The following is a 15,283-nucleotide window of genomic DNA, read 5'->3' as shown; positions in this document are numbered from 1 at the left end:
GACTGGAAACTACCTTGTCCTAGAAAAAAAAAAAAAAACAGCAAAAGTAAAAATGGTCTTACTATTTATATACTGAATGTTTCATTTACGTACTTTATATTTTCATATTCTGTAATAAGTACCATTGCAAGGTGAGCTGGATCCCTGCAAATTCATACCAAAAGCAGTCAACTGGGTTTAGAATTTTCTAACAAACGTAAGCGAAGCAAACGCAACCGATCCAGAGACATAACACAAGCTCATGATTGGTGTGTTGGAACAAAAATTAGCCAGCTTCTTTCAGAGACTGAGGAAATAGTTTAGGGATACCACGTAAAATGCTGTTCCGCGAGGAAATGACTCTGAAGCAGCCCCTTCGGGTTTTCTTTCCTTTGTATAGAGCCCCAACTAGTGGACAAGTGGCTGCATGTGAAGAGAAACCCTTTAAATGGGAGACAGCCACCCGGCTTCCCGCAGGTAAAAGTCCATAGGACCTTAGAGATGCTACTCTTTTTTGCAATGTGGAGTTAAGGATCAGGTGCTAAAGGGGAGGGGGGTGTGCAGCTGGCTGATACCTGGCTCTTTGTGGCAGAGAAAGTAAACGGGGAGTGATGAAAATGAGTCCATGCCCTGGCTAGATCTGGGAAGGAATATCTCTTCAGTTCAGAACTTAACCTTTCTCGAAGAAGTCTTCAAAAGAAAGGGAAGATAGTCTGTGACACAAAGCTGTATGCGCTGGAAGAAAGGGACCTGGTTTCACAAATTAAATGAGCATGCAGTTCGAAAGATGTCATACTAGTTGAGAACAAAGCAGGTAAGAATGTGCCCATGTCAGGGTCGGTGAGGGGAAGGGTACAGCAGCAGGTGGAAGCAGCAAAAGGAAGGAAAGCACTAGAATCTCACTAATGTAGACTAAAGCAGCAACACCTGGAAAAGTGATGACAGATTTTTTTTTCCCCCCAGAGGAATGGAATCTTTGGGGTTGTCGGGTTTTTAGTTTTGTTTGTCTGTTACCTCTCCATGTTAAGGAGTCTCTTTTTTTTTTATTTTTATTTTTTTGCAAATTTTTAAAGGAATCTTGGCTCCCATACCAAAAACTGCCGATAAAATGCAGGCGGCCTAGAAAGGTCATAAAAATGTGAGATGAATCCATCAGTCAGACAAAGTGTAGCCTGTGTGCAGCAGGGGTCCATAGCCACGCTTAGGGATTTTGTGGAACTCCCTCCTAAGATCTGCAACTTCTACGTGTGTGTGCATGTGTGCGTGCATGTCTGCATTTTTTCTAAATTCTGTAACTTCTTACCGCTTCTCAAAGGGGTTTATAACCTGAGAGAAGACTAAGAAACATCATCGTATAGACATCTGCATGTAGACAAAAAACAGTCACGTCTTCAGGGATGCCTCTCAGAGTGATCTCAGACTTCATAAAGATTCTGTTCTTGGACAAACCAGGTAGAGAGATCAAAAAATGTCAGTGTCTCGCAAGGCAGTTTGCAGCCTTCTTTGTCCTTCCTGCAGTGACTCTGTGGATAGAGTCACAAGAAGTTTCCCACTGAGGTTGTGCGACGGCTGGAGTATGGTCCTCAAACCTCAGCCTAACGTACACGCTGTCTTTGAGCAACTTCATCAATGATTGATGTCTATTAAACCAGCTTTCTTCAAGATGCACTAATCAACGTGGTTTGGGCTCCAAAATCCAAAAGCAGTAGTGATCTTTTTTTTTTTTTTAATTTTAGTAGATTAAGCAGTGGAAAATGCCAGGTTGGGGGACTGCGCGCGGAATATTTGACTTTAGGATTTCCAGGCTTACTCAGCACATGGCGTGCTTATCAAAATGAAATCAAGCAAGTAGAATTTTTGTACCACTCGCTGTATGTTTGTGGTGGTTATTAAATAAGCCTTCATTTCGTTTGAAAAGAGGTTTGTTTAAATACTACTTATTTGAAGATCATTAAGTGGCTAGAGTTCAAGGATAGCAAGAGTGATAACACCATGGTGATGCTATCTAACGTCTTTTATGGCGTTAGCTTTCCCATAGGTTTTATTTAACAAATGACTTAGTCGTGAAGAAAAGTTGTTACATTAATCTGTCTGTCCCAGCCTTCACCTCCCCACCAGACAGCTAATTGTACCCGGGAGTTTCAGGGATAACTCCAGAGCACACATCATCCATGTAATCTCCTTGTCCCTTGGCATGTAGTCCTATGTCACGAAGATTTTCCTTCGGGGCTCCGAAGGCACCCCATCTGCTCCCTCCACCTCGAGGAGGCACAGCCACGTTTCAAAGTAACGAAAAACAAAATGATTGAGTAGCTGATCTAAGGAAGAATACAAAACTTGCCTGCATCTTTTTTTTTTTTTTTTTTTTTTTTTTTTTTTTGGCTTTTCTGTTGCTCCTGAGATGACACTAAACTCACATGATTGACATAAGTGTTCATGTCCTTATTGGAACAATTAGGCAGGGGTCTCCAGGAAACAGGATTCAAAAATTGAGGTTTGATGGGTTTTTTTTTTAAACTCCCTTACCCCCTTCCCAAGATCATTCTAAAAGTTTATTTTAAATATTATAACCGCAAACTGTTCAACCAAACGAAAATGAAAGTAGGCCACTTAGAGGTTTTCGTCCAAACTTAAAGCAAAGCATCTTAAGTTAATAATTTTAACCATGGGGAGTTCACTGCCTACCAGAAGCAATTACCTGGAAATTAAGAAGGAAGTATTTTTAAATATTACATCTGAATCTGTAATTTTTCTCTTGCAGGATAGAGTCTAGTATTTTTTTTTTCCCTTCCCCTTAGGACTAAACTGACCTTCCTGCCTGAGCAGTGAAACCCCAGACTTGGACTCCAGCCAGCCGCCTTTCAGCAGGTCATTAAGAACTGTTGGAGGTGCTGTTTAAATGTAAATTTTCCAGCACTCCACCAGACAGATAGGCAATGCTAAAGCAGTCAGGGCATGTTTAACACATCCAATTTTCAAAAGGAAGAAAAGGGGGAAACGCTTTCAAAAATATGTGTATCAAAGTGAAAGTTATTGAAAAGGAGGCCATTCATCTGACTTAGGGGGTCAGAGAGAGTGAGACGTCCATACACCTTCCAAGACATCCCAGATAAAAGCAAATCTTGGGGGCAATTTAAAGAAGGATGAGCAAGCCCCGGAATGAAGAGGATTTTCAGGCTTTCTCCCAGGAGGCAAGCAGCCCAGAAATAAAAGGAAGCCACTTAGGTTCCCCATGTTCTAATGATTTAGGATTTCTTCAGGCGCTGTCAGGGTCCAGTGGTACATGGACCCATACGAATTATAAGTGCACATGCATGCAAAAAACAAACCAAAAAAAAAATTAAAAACACGGAGACAGAGGGAGAGAAAGGGGGAAAAGGGGGGAAATTTCTGTATTTCCATTTGGCTGATACTCACATTTTAATCCCAATATTGGTTGAGGCTTGTAGGTGAAATTGATAAGATCATGTCCTGAAGAGGGTTTTGGACCCCCCCCTCCCCCCACCATCGGGGTGAACACTGAGCTGTGCTAGCAGGTCCTGGCTTCATTAAAAACTTTCATCTCCCTGTATTGGAACCTGTGATGTCCGTTGAATGCCCAACCATAAAATAAGGCAGAAGCAGCCAAGTAATTTGAGATTTTCCCTTCATTTTGCAGAATTATATCAACATGTAGAAAAGCACAGGCGTATGAGCACATGTACACAGTCAACTCTCAATTGTAATAAGCCTGTAATTATGCTTCCACCTCCACTGCTAATGCAGATTAATTTCTCATTGGTTTTAGAATGCATATCAAATGCCTCTACCGTCTGGTGTGCATTTAGTTTGAGCTTCTAGAACTACCTTAGCACAGTCTGAAATCAGAATGAGAGGGCTAAATGCGAATGAATGAGAAGGACCAAGGAAGTTGCCAGAGACATTGCAAATAACCATTAAAATTTATAAGATAGATGATCAATACTGAGGCATGAGACCAAGCAAACATTTTCTTTTCATTGCCTTCTTTTTTACCCTTAATTAATTCCTTCCTAATGACTGTTTAACCTTATATGCATTTTCAAATACCTTTCCACTATGGTGGGGTTTTTTAAAAATTGATTCCCACAATGACTAAATGTGCCAAGTAAAATACTAATTCTTAATTTCTTTGCAGCAGATGTAGACACCTTGGGAATGTTACTATTTTTTTTAAATAATTGATGACTTTTTCCTGCTGATGAACCAGGGTTGAGTTGGTGACAATTTTTAAAGAAATTGACATTTCACGTATTAAAGTTTTCTCAGGGCTTCTCTTTTAGAAAAATACAGTCAGATCACATACAAAAAAGAAGAATATACAGATTATATCAATGCCACTTTTTTCCAAAAAATGGGTGTACATTTGTATTTAAAATGTATACCCATATTTTATTAGAATTCATAAGTTACATTCTCTTGCAACTTGTACAAAATTTTGAAAGAAAATAAAAGTCAACTCTGAACAAGTCTCATGACTTGAGAACTCTGGCTTTAGCTTTTTGATCAGTAGATAACTTTTAGCAAATCAATTTGGAGATCCAAAGAAAATACAGAATTGGTTGAAATTATCAACAAAAGTACACGTATAGAAGGGCAAGTTCCGTTCCGATAAGTAATTTTATGGTGGTCTTGGCAGGTCTCTGTGTCCAGGCCACAAGAGATAAAAATATAAATTATGTTTCGTTAAAGTCAAGGTTCCAATTCTAGGATTTTGGTCACCTGTTCCATACTCTTTATACTTCTTTTTAAAAGAATATTTTGCCATTATCTAGCCCTCAGACTACCTGTTTTTTAAGTTTAAATTTTTATTGATGTATTTTCTCAATATATTTGGGAAGTATACAAAAAAGCTAACGTTGGTATCAAGAAAAAAAAATAATGTGAACACTGGAAAGAAAAGAGGGGAAGAAAAAAAGGAAGAGAAACTCTTTCATATCCATAGCCATATCATTGTCACCATTAAAGTAGAGTTACAGTAAAAGTAAGAAAAGAGAAAAGAATGCCCTGCATGTGTATCCAGTCATACTTATTACAAAAACATGGCAAATCTCAATTTTAAATTTCATGGTATTTATTAGTTTGAACCCATCTAACATTGTTCTTACTTAGGTTTTTGGATGAGGCATATGTAATTTTGAGTAGTTGCAGACATTTGTCTAATATGAAATTTTGGGCCATTAGTATAGTTATAATGTAACTTCTCTTAATTTTCAGCAAAACGTAGTATGATACTTTTCTGCAACCAAACACTAGGCTCTGTCTGTGATGTGAGGAATCCTTTCTTGCTTTCTTACTTTCTTTTTTTTGTGAGAGGTTCTTTAAAATGATTTTTTATTACTAAAATCTTTTTTACACATTGAGAACATTTAAATATGTATTGGGCGAAAATTGATCTTAAATAAGCAGTCTCATTTTTTTTTTACAAACCATACATCACAACCATGAATAGAATTTTAAAAAATAGTCATTAAAACTCCACTCCATATTCCTTCAAATAATATTGAAAAGACAGTTTCTTGGGGATCTTGAACAAGAGAGCCTTTTCTTATTTAATTATCTCTCCTCCAAATTCTGGAGACAAAAAAACCCCCCCCCAAAAAAAAACAAAAAAAACGTTGTTACTTATTATCAGTCTTTTTTTTTTTTTTTTTTTTAATATCAGTCTTTTATTTGAGAGCTGGTAAACCTGGACTGCAAAGTCCAGGTGCCTAAAGTTTCCTTAGTCATTGCTCCTGGCTGCCATAACAAGGTATTAAAAACTAGATGCCCTGAAACAACGGAAATGTAATTGTCTTACAGTTCTGGAAGCTGAAATGGAGGTATCATCTGTGTCATGCTTTCTCTGACAGCTCTACGGGAGGCTCTTTCCTTGCCTCTTCTAGCTTCCGGCACTTGCCAGCAATCAGGGGCATCCTGAGGTTGGTAGATGCATCACCCAGTCACATGGCCATCTTCTCTCCAGGTGTCTTCACAGGGTCTTAGTGCTTTTCTCCTGTCTACATTTCCCCTTTTCATGAGGATGCCACTCCTATAGGATTAGGGCCCACCCTAATGACCTCATTTTAACTTGATGGCCTCTATAAAGACCTTCTTTTCCAAATTCACACTCTAAGGCATTGAAGGCTAGAGCTTCCACATATCTTTTTTTTTTTTTTTTTTTTTTTTTTTTTTTTTTTTTTTTTTTTTTTTGTGGGAGGGAGAAGCACAAATCAACCCATAATAGTTAGTTCACTTAACTTCTTGCTTTTGGTTTCATTTTGGGTTTTGTCCTAGAAAGAGAGAGCCTCATCATGGTACAGATAAAAATAGCATCCATTTATAAAGATTATGGCAGGAAGAAGAGCCTGGAAGTTGAAATTTAAAACTATGAAGTTTCCTTTAAAAAGTAAATTGTGTTATGTTGAACTATATGGAATCACTGAAAAATTCTACCACCTTTTAACCTATGAGAATGTCAAGTTCTTACATTCCAAATTAAGAAACTAGTAGAATGAAAAGAAAATAAAGAAGCATCAAAGAAGCTAGGGAACAAATGAAAGATAGGAGTTAGACACAAAGAGAAAATAAAATTTTATTTTATTTTGTTTTTTGAGAAAATAAAATTTTAAATAAAACAATTTCCCCATTAACATTATTTTAATTTTCAGAATTTGATAACAAAATATACCAATCAACGTCTAGAAGAATTTGTTATCACAACACAGTTATGCTGTTTCTGGTTCTTATTCATTTGCTTTTTAAACCACCCTAGCTACTATAATTATTTTTAAACTAAGAAACCTAATTGTTTAAAAAAAATATAGTATTGCAACAATACTACAGATTTGACCGTCATTGTTATCCATCTTTTGAAGGAAGGCAAAATAAACTGTCAACTAAAGATACATCTCAAAATTCAGAATTTCAGATCCTTTAAAGGAAATACAAAAACTTTATCTCTGTTGCCAAAAGCATATAATATTTGATAGGAAACAATAATTACGAAAACAGTTGAAACTTATCTATAACTTTATTCTAGAAACTCACCATTGGTCTAATTATTATCTATTAATCCTGAGGAGAATGCTCAGAGGTAGATACAAATGTATTTTTATTTTTCCCCTACTTGAATTTTGTAGCACAAGTGCATTAAATACTGCAACATCCAATATACCTGATGAAGAAATGAGACCAGCTTGATCAAACAGGATCAAACTTTTAAATCATTTTCCCACAGGGGCTAATTATGTACTTATATATGAATTCTTTAAAAAAAAAAAAAGGTTTGCAGGAATAGATGGCTTTTATATTTTTAGGTATGCTAACAATAGCAAAGTTCTCACTTCCCTGATTTCTGAGAGTCCTAGAAAGTGCTTAAATTCAGGGACTTGATGCTCAATTAATACAAGTACCACACTTTTATAGACATCACTAAACCACTGGATTTGAACAATATCTGAAGTTCCAGTATTATCATAATGTTATTATTGTAACAATGATTATTCTTCCAGTTGAAAGTGACGAAAGCCAAACTCAAAAGAGACTAAAGCAAAGGGGGTATTTAGTGGTTTATGTCACTAAACTGTCCAGTAAAGACTTGATTTAGGGGATACCTGGGTGGCTCCGTGGCTGTGCGTCTGCCTTTGACTCAGGTCATGATCCTGGGGTCCTGGAATCAAGACTCCCCGCAGGGAGTCTGCCTGTGTCTCTGCCTCTCTCTCTGTGTCTCTCATGAATAAATAAATACAATCTTAAAAAAAAAAAAAAAAAAAAAAAGACTAGATTCCGGATTCAAACAATGTCACCAGGAATCAGTGTCCCTATCCCCAGGCTCCATTTCTCAGTTTAGGCTCCATTCTTAGGTCACACATGACTCAAATGACTGACAGGACTCCAGGACTCCATTGTTCTGAAAGATCTAAATCTATATAAAGGAGCAAATTACCTTTGTCCCAGCATTCTCAGCAAAAGTCCAACATTTACTCTGATTGATGTGTCTTAGATCATGCACTTGACCCTGAGTCAATCACTACGACCAAAGGAGTACAATTTAAATCTGGTTGATGCGCTGTACCCTTAGGTCCCTACCACAAAATTAGGGAAGGAGTGGGTTCTACACCGTAAGATGCGAAGCCAGAGGGAATGGAGTGTGGCAAGGCAAGCTAAGGTTATCGATTTGTTTGAAACATGAACCAAATGGGTGGAAATGATAGGAATCTCCATCAGAAAGAGAAATTAGGTTCAAATCAGTTTGGTTCTTTTAACCTACATGATGCTTTTACTTCACTTTTGATTGTCAAGTGGTAAATTCTGTCAACAGTGAAGTGTGCTATTCAGCGAATCCTAAAGATTTCTCTCAAACTATTTTGGAGCCGTTGCATAGACATGGTTCCCTTATATTGCAGATAGCATTGAAATGCATAATCTGCACAGCCTTCCAGAACCTTTAGACTACATGGAAAGAGGTTTCTCGCATGGCCAGGGCCTGAGACAGACCCATAAATGAGGCTATTGATGCAAAGCTCTATGGATTAGGTTCAACACCTTGAGTTACATGGGAAATGAACAGGAGTTGGGGGCAGCTGAGGGAACACAGGTGTGGCATGTCCAGAGGAGCCCACATTCTTGAGTCGACAGGCAGCCATATTCTATTCAAGCCCCATTCCCCGGGTGGTCCTGCTAACAAAGCTTCCTGTCATAAAGCTATCGCTCAGTACAAGGCAAGTGTATTGTGAATGCCAGGTTCAAAACAGTTCATTGAAAACTTCTTGGTTAAGTAATTAAAGCAGGCCGAGCTTTGGGAAATCCTCCAGGAGGGAGCTCATTTTGAGAACAGCTTTCCAATTCACATGTTTCCTAAGCCAAGGGTAAGCTTAGTTCAGATGAATAACACACACAAACACACACACACACACACACACACACGCCATGAATTGTGGGATTAAAAAGTAGAATTGAGGTCAGGGCGAGACCACAGCAGAAGTGAATTGGCTCAAAGAAAACTAGATATTTGGTGTCCAAAGCCATCTGTTTATAGGACTGTTTTGCTTGATTGCCACTACTTGTATCTCCACATTCAATCTATATCAGAAAGATTGCAGGTGATGTCGCCTGTCTACCAGCTCAGGCTTTTTTCTTCTTTGGGCAAAAACCAAAAAAATAAATTATATGTGTTTTAAATAAATGAAGGGCAAGCAGAATTCTATCTCCTGCAGGGCCGAAAACAAAACAACAACAACAACAACAAAGCAAAATCAAATGTAGTCGTTGTTCCTACATAATCTACAAACATCCACCACCTGTCCTGCAGACTGTCCTTTGCCTTAGGTCAGGTGACCAAGAAGGGTGAGTTTTCAAATTCCCTTCCAATTCTATTATTCAACGTGTTTGTCGAGTATGTGTTACTTTCCTCAGTTTGCAGAAATTGCCTTCATGGTACTTGTATCAGTCTCTCGTGATTCCTCTGTAACAAAGTGCCACAAATTTGGTGGCTCAAAACAACACGAATTTATTCTCTTATAGTTCTGGAGGTCAGAAGTACAAAATCATTTTACTAACCTAAAGTCAAAATGTTGGGAAGACTGGTACCTTCTGGAGGCTCTGAAGGAACAATGTCTTTCCTTCCTTGCCTTTCTCAGCATCCTGCGGCCACCTACATTGGTTGGCTCACGTCCTCTTTCTACATCTTCGAAGCATATCCCTTTCTCCTCTGGCTCCGACTCATCCTGCCTTCCTCTTAGAAGGACCACCGTGATTACAGTGGGCCCACCTGGATAACCCACAGTTATCCCCCAAATGGAGTATGAAAGTAAGCATATCACAAAGTTCTTTTTGCCTTGTAAGTCAACATTCACAGGTTCCAGGGATTAGGACATGGACATACCTGGAATGCCACTCTTCAGCCTACTACAGTTCTTCAGAAAGCTGGGTTGATGTCATTCTATGACATTGTTCTATGCTTTCAATTTTTAAAAAGGCCCACATGTACTAAATCCTGCTGGGAACTGTAATATCTTCAAAATAAAAGGATATAGTTTATGCCCTTGAAGAGCTTTAGTCAAGTTGAGGAGACATAACTCATCATCCAGTTAGAGATGTATTTTTTTAAGATTTTATTTATTTCATGGTGGGGGTGGGGGCAGTGTTGGTGAGGAGCAGAGGGAAAGGAACAAGTTTACTTGGCGCCCAGCACATAGCCCAAGGCGGGGCTCCATCTCATGACCCTGAGATCATGACCTGAGCTGAAATCAAGAATCAGTTGCTCACCACCCAGGCGCCCCATGAGATGCATTAATAATAAATGGGAGTGATAGCCGATGTTATTAAGCACCCACTGTGTGCCAGGCACCATATAAGATGCTGGGTATGAAAAGATGAATGAGTTACGGTCTCTACCCTGAATCCAGAGAGTAGAGAGACATGCAAGGGAAAGAAGTCTGTATTTATGGAAAGACAAATTATCTTATAGGTTGGCTTTAGTATGATGGAAAAAAGCAGTGGATTGGCATAGTCCCAGAATCTGGGCTTTTCCAATGACTTCGAAAACATTAGCTGTGTATCCTTGGAAAGGTCAATTTGCCTGTCTGATTTGCTCTGGGTGTTAGCAAATTGCTGGTTTTATTAGTCTGTGAATTTCCTGAATACCTTTCAGGATTTTGATGAAAAACTACAGTCCGTACTGGAATTGAGGGAGAGCAACCCTAAGGATTGAGAAGCTAGAGGAAAGGATTCAAGATTATTCAAAAACTAAAAAGTAAACAAAATAAATAAATAAAGGAAGACAACAGGAATTGTTCCTGAGATACTGAGGTAGTAAAGAACAGGGTGGATTCATAAAGGTTGAGCTGCAGTCGAAAGCATTGCCTGAAAAAAAAAAAAAAAAAAGAAAGCATTGCCTGCCCCCCCATGCTAGAGCTTGCTTTTCTGGAATGACCAACATATGTCCGGTTTGACTTGGCTTGGCTATGGCCATAATCCACAGTGTGCAGACTCACCTCTATGAACACAGCACTCCTGATTGTCGAGATAGCTAAAGAATTTAAGAGGTCAGTTGTTCCCTGGGGATCAGAGTCAACTCCTGCCTGAAAGCTGGGACTTCCTGGCATGGGGCACAAAGTTTTCCGGCTAAAGCCCAAATATTCCCAGATGTTGGTAAGAAAAATAATTTATTTTAATTCACATATTTAAATTTATTTTAAAAATAATCTCCCAATGGGGGTGGGGGCTGTGACGAAATATATCTTGATCTATTCTGATGTGAAAAGTACCCATTGGTCTGCATGGCTTGTCCCACAGTGTAGTGCGATTTCCAACTTTCCAACGGCCTAATTTTAAAGTATCCCTGAGCCTTTTTTACTCTTTCTGAAGTAGAGTTTGGGATGACTATCAGTGGAAAAAGATGCTCTGAAGGAAAAAAAGGAAAATCCTTTCTCACAAACGGCCTGAGGTGCAACAACGCTCCTTATTCTCCTAGAGGGAAAATCACAGCTGGCCCCTGCTAGTCTTGCGTTCTGAGTTTTGAAAAGCCACTGTTGTTTGCTGGTAGCATTAATGTACTGCTCAAGAAAAACAGCTTTCCACTGAACTGTTGATATTTATGGAAAAGGTAAAGTGGGATTCCTTTTAGGCCCCAGAGTGAAAGGAGAAAAAAAAAATCGGTGCATTTGGAGGCAGTGATATCACTTATAAATGGTGTGTTCCAGGAAGTTCCTGAGGTGGCCAACAGGAATGATGTGTCAGCTCACAGATTTTATTTTTACCACAGTTGTAGAAATTAAGAAAGTACAGGTTTTACTGGAAAAATAAATAGAAATTAAATTGCAGGGGCTGACCTGGGGAACACCGTCTTTTTCTACTCATCTCCTGGGAACAGGCTACTAGGCATTAGGTGAGATACAAACACAAAGCAGCACAGTTTCTAGGGTAAAGAGATGTGGAATAAGCCCATGTGTAGTCTGTTGGTTTCTTACGATGCCTACTGCAAACCTGGACGTGACAACCGTTGAACACAAGGCCATTTTTTGTTCGAGTACAGTCGAGGTCTGTTTAAAAGCATAGCCTTGGAGTACGATAAATTCCCCTACTTTCCCTAATGGATTTATTCTCTTAAGTCCTTTATGTAAGAAACGCTACACCATTTGAACCAATGACACGGAACTGTTGAAGAGAAGATTTATTCACTTCACAGGTTAATTCATGAAAGTGTGGGTCTAATTGTTGCATTTGGCAAGAGGAAATACAACATTTGAACAGTGCTACTCATTTCCTTTCTTAACCGTGGGTTAAAGTAGATTTATATTTTGCAGCCCCACTTTTTATTTCATGGGATTTACACCCTGCTCCTCAAGCAATCAACAGCCTGTGATTGATGGTGGTACCAATTAATTCAAGTGGTCTTTTCCCACGAGCTTATACAATTTGCCATTACTGTTCACACAATTTACTTTTATGCTCCAGACTTTTCTCCATCTTTTCTTCCATAGGCTTATCTTAAGGTGTTTCTAGGACCAAGCACCTACATGGTAAAACTCCTGGCTAACATTAGATAGTTCATAAAATTGACATTGCCTGCTTACGTATGCTAAAAAGATGTTCTATTTCAATATTCCTGTATGTATCTTAAAATTACTAGAGACACAAAAAAGGTTTTAAATGGGCACTTTTTGGGACTCCTGGGTGGCTCAGTGGTTGAGCATCTGCCTTTGGCTCAGGGCAAGATCCCCGGGTCCTGGGATCGAGTCCCACCTGGGGCTCCCCGAAGGGAGGCTGCTTCTCCCTCTGCTTATGTCTTTGCCTCTCTCTCTCTCTGTGTGTCTCTCATGAATAAATAAATACAATCTTTAAAAAATAAAAATAAATAAATGGGCACTTTTTAAAAGTTCTGCCCTGGATTACAAAGTTCTGTCTACATCAACAAATACTGATATATAATTGCAGTGAGGTCTTTCACATGTTTTTACTAATTTTTACCATTTGCCAAGCACTTTTGTATCCATTGTGTCATTTGATCCTAACAACAACCCCAGAAATTGGAATGGGCAATATTATTATCCCCATTATATCAGTGGAAAAAGATAGAGGTTAAATGTCTTGCCAAAGGTTGCACAACTAATTACCAGCAGAACCAGATCTTCTGGCTTCCAGTACAGGGTCCTCCCACTCCACCAGGGGGTACAGATTCTATCCTGAGGAACCTCCTTTGAGACCACCTAAAAGATGCACTGCAGGGGAGCAAAGCAGCAGGCGTGCCACACCCTGTTCCGAATTCCCTCAGAGAAAACAACAGTCTTGTTTTTATCTGTTTTATATGTTGAGAAACTGGATACGTTTTTATTTTGAACAAGATTTATGGCAAGAAAAAGAAAAAAAAAAGTGGAAAACCACTACAATTGCCCTGTGTGCAACACTGCCTTCAAATGACTAGAGAATATTGGCACCGTGATAGTGTTAGTTCAGTCATGTTTCTCTAGTGCTAGTAACTGACTTAATCAATTTGAGAGAAAAAAGCCAATTATGGCAAACAAAAATATCATCAGTGTCATTCTTAAGGCATTAAGAGCCTGGTTATCTGTTAATAGCATATTAGCAGTCGCCTGGGTGGCTCAGTTAAGTGTCTGACTTCAGCTCAGGTTATGATCTCAGGGTCCTGGGATTCAGCCTCTTGTAGGGTTCCCCACTCAGCAGGGTGGCTGCCTCTCCCTCTCCTTCTGCCTCCCACTCATGCACTCTCTAATAAATAAATAAAATATGTTTTTAAAAACCATATTAATTTTTAAGCTATAAGTGAACCTTCTAGACACTTGTCAATTAATGATAGCAAAATAGTTATTTAGATGAACACAGAGAGCTGGCAATTGATGTGAGTCATATTGGATGAAGGCAAAGAGAATGTGATAGACCTTCACTGGTGTCTTCTTTTGGGGTTCCATGCTGGCCATATATCATCTAGGTCAGCACTGTGCCACTTTAGCAGGTTGTATCCTAAAACCATTGAGTAGTTTGCCTTTTCCCCCAAGAGAAATTTTCTGCAATACACATTAAATCAGTGGATAAGTTAGATTTAAAGAGATAATACATACATACATGGGGACCTGTCCAGTCATGAAGGGGGAAAGATATGAGTGTGGAGCTGCTGGTGGTCCTCATGCCTCTCTCCCCCAACACACAGTCCCCTTTTCATGAGGGGAGAATGGAGCCTGAGCAAAGAAAGACAGCCTAGCTTGATGGTTTCTTCCTCCTACTTCTTGTTTCTGGTGTTCCCAGAACAACCCTGGCTTTTGCAAACCTTCCCGTTATTTTGTGATTCTTCCAATAAAAGCCTTCTTTTATCCCAAACTAGTTTAAGTTGGTTTTCCATCAGCTGTGCCAAAGAAAAAGCCTTGACTAACACGGCAGTGGTTCAGAGTGGTAGAAAGGGCTAAGAGCTTAGAAACAAACAGCTCTTCCCTTGAGTCATGATCACCCCAGCCATGCAAGCTTAGGCATTATTGAATGCCTCAAAGCTTTAATTTCTTTCTATGTTATATGATAATACTACCTGTCGTGGAGTAATGGTGATGACTAAGTGAAACTATGTGTGTGAAAGTGCTCAGCCATTCTCTCCTGGTACGATCTTCAATGGTTAGCAATGTTTCCAAGCCCGCAGTATATTATCCATTCATTTATTCAACACCTATTTATTAGTCAGGTGCTAACTACTGGCCTAGTATTATACCTAGCAGCAAGGCAAGAATGTTTAAAAAAAGAAGAAGAAAAAGAAAAGTATGGGGTTTGTTGACTTCAAGAAGTTTGTGGGTCAGTGGGAGAAACCCACAAATTATGGGGTGGATTGATGTCACAAAGGTTTTTGGCATAAGGTGTGATATCAGCAAGGTGATGACAGAGATTGTTCCTGACTTCATTCCTCCTCATAAGAACAACTAACAACTATTCAAGAGCAAGACACCACTGAGAGAATCCTACAACACAATGGCAAGACTGAAGCATCTCACTGCTCCTCAGTGACTATGACAAAGTGCTTTAGAAGGGTAAGAGAAGCAGCTACACAGTGTCCCAGGCCAGCAGCAACATTTGGAGAGGTCTAACCTGAGCCTCTGGCTTCTCCAGGGAGAAAAGAGGACCCAGGAGAAACAACCAACCCTGCCAAAGCATTGTGGGTTGCTTTGCCAGAGCCTCTGCTCTCACCCCACAGGAATTACATGGGATTCTGTGGGGCTCAGCCACTGGGAATCTGACTAGGATGGGGAAGGGGACAGGGGCTTGCCACAACCAACATATGGATCTTGGCAGACCACACTCATACCTA

Source organism: Canis lupus, chromosome 12, assembly GCF_011100685.1.
Source record: "Canis lupus familiaris isolate Mischka breed German Shepherd chromosome 12, alternate assembly UU_Cfam_GSD_1.0, whole genome shotgun sequence".
In the NCBI taxonomy this organism is placed as follows: Eukaryota; Metazoa; Chordata; class Mammalia; order Carnivora; family Canidae; genus Canis; species Canis lupus.
This window is presented reverse-complemented; position numbering follows the sequence as displayed.